The sequence below is a fragment of the Schistosoma mansoni genome, chromosome 4 (assembly GCF_000237925.1).
Source record: "Schistosoma mansoni strain Puerto Rico chromosome 4, complete genome".
Taxonomy (NCBI): domain Eukaryota; kingdom Metazoa; phylum Platyhelminthes; class Trematoda; order Strigeidida; family Schistosomatidae; genus Schistosoma; species Schistosoma mansoni.
In genome coordinates, this window is record NC_031498.1 from 28,551,120 (window position 1) to 28,553,442 (window position 2,323).

The window sequence follows — 2,323 nt, forward strand, 5'->3', positions numbered from 1 at the left end:
TCCAGGTCTTCCATGGTGGTCTAGCTTCAATTGATTCATAATCTCAACTATTAAAAAAAGAATTATTTTTTTAATTTTGTAGATTTGATTATTCTATTCTTTCCATGAATTGTCTATCCATTTTATTTTTTTTCTTAACCTAGTCGAAAAGAAGAAATTCTTCTTTTGAATAAACTTCTAGTGAATATTGACATGTCTTAGTATTAGTGTAGTTAAAAATCTTGATCTTAGTCCTACTTACTTCAAATGGATCATATTAACTGTATAAAACAATAATTTTCAGTAGTTTATTGTATTTATAATTACATCCGTAAAACTCCGTCACATTCAAATATTTCTAAAATATCATAGACCATAGTTACTGACTTACTTACGCCTGTTGACCCCGATGGAGTATAAACCGTCGACCAGCATTCTCCAACCCACTCTGTCCTGGGTCTTCCTTGTCGTTCATTCTTCTCATATCTGTTTCCATTTTTCGGTATAATGTGTTCTTTGGTCTTCCACTTCTCCTTTGACCTTGAGGATTCCATTTGAGTGCTTGCCTTGTGATGCAGTTGGGTGATTTCCTCAATGTGTATCCTATCCACTCCCATCTCTCCTTCCTGATTTCTTCCTCTGCTGAAATCTGGTTTGTTCAGACCATGGTTGTACGATGATAAAAATTCATGGCTTTAGATATAAAAAAGAATACATAATGATAATAATAATAATAATGATTTTTTGTGTGGTTAATATCTTATTCAAAACGTAATATAATGGACTGAATGGTTATTTATTCATCTTTTTTTCTGCAAATTTAGGATCATGATCTTTGACTAACTTCCAAATGATCATTGAAAACCAGTGAGTGATACTAAGAAGTTATTTCATCTTAGTTGGAAGCTTCTCAGTAGTACACACAAATAACCTTATAACTGTATTGAATTCAGTGGTTGTGACAAATTTTGTGAATAAGTGTAATAAAGTTGAGTTACTGAGTTCGAATCCAGTGTTTGATATATTTGATTTGAATTAGTTCGTATGATAACTTCATCCTGACTTTAGTGAGTTATGTACAGGTTACAACATCATACCAAATCTTCTATAAATCTTGTACAGTTACCTAAGTCTAGAGTGAGAATCAGTAACTTGTTAATGGCTTTCTGTGGTTATGAAAAGTCTTACTTTTGCTACATTTATCATTAGATCCTAGTACTTAAGAAATCACATCACACTTTAGACAGTTAAGATACAGACGGCTCAAATATTTAGGATATCAACAAAATAAGATGAAGTCTATCATATTTATTCTTGATTCATTCAATCCATCTTAAGACCGTAAGCCATTCAGTCTTTATGTTCTTTAGTTCGTAGAAATCTTTCAAACGGTAATATACTGTCCTAGTAAGTTGTTGATTTTGTCAGTATTTGCTGGACAGAATAAATGAATCATAAGATTATTCTCACTGATATAACCTGGAAAAAATGTACCATATAACAGATCATGATTAATTTACACATAAGTATAAAACTATATCTTTGCTACGTCTGAAGGCTATGGATTCATTCCCTGTCAACAGGGACTAATATGCTATTCTGAGGCATTTAAAATCATAACTATCAAATAAACGAAATTTACTTAATATTGTTTGTTCGGATCTTCCCATTGATGTTTTTAGGACTGCAATTGGTCAGTCTCTAATTGGCATATGTGCATACAGTGCATATTGCCTCAATATAGCCTTATTTCACAAGCATGGTAAGCAGAGATGGATAGTGGCTAGCAATGGAATCCAGTTTGGCACGCGTTTCGTCCTATTTGGGACTCGCAGGCGGGAGGTACCTACATCTCAGAGTTGATGTTCACTCTGGGACTCGAACCCAGTACCTTTCGCTTCAAACGCCATCGCGTTATCCACTCGGCCACTGATTCCTGATATCAAATAAACGCTTGTAGTATTATTCAGCTATTTAAGTCTACAAATAACATAATTTGATTTAAGTGACCAAGTTTTGTAAACATGCCATACTATAGTATTTGTATACTGGATATCTCATTGTTCTATACAGTTTAAAGTACAACTGTATTGTAAATAAACTTGAAACGAAAGTTATATACTTTTTTTTCTTCAAAGAAAATATAGTAATTCATGAGTAAACATTTAATGAAATAAATTCACTTGGTGTTGTTTACTTACATCTTCCCATTGTTATTTAGGACTGCAATTGATCAGTCTCTTATTGACATATGTGCATCCTTTGCGAACTGTCTCGACATTGCCTGGAGTCACAAGGTTTCTAAGCAGAGATGGATAGTGACTAGCAGGAAATCAAGGACGCA

The 2,323-nt window shown here is 33.3% G+C and overlaps 1 non-coding gene across 1 annotated transcript; it reads right to left on the reverse strand.

Annotated features, from left to right (window-relative positions):
• Window positions 1-1,845: 1,845 nt before the first annotated feature.
• Smp_tRNA_00391_Gln_TTG.1.1 lies at window positions 1,846-1,912 on the reverse strand. Its single transcript has one exon. It is a non-coding gene (tRNA).
• Window positions 1,913-2,323: the final 411 nt, after the last annotated feature.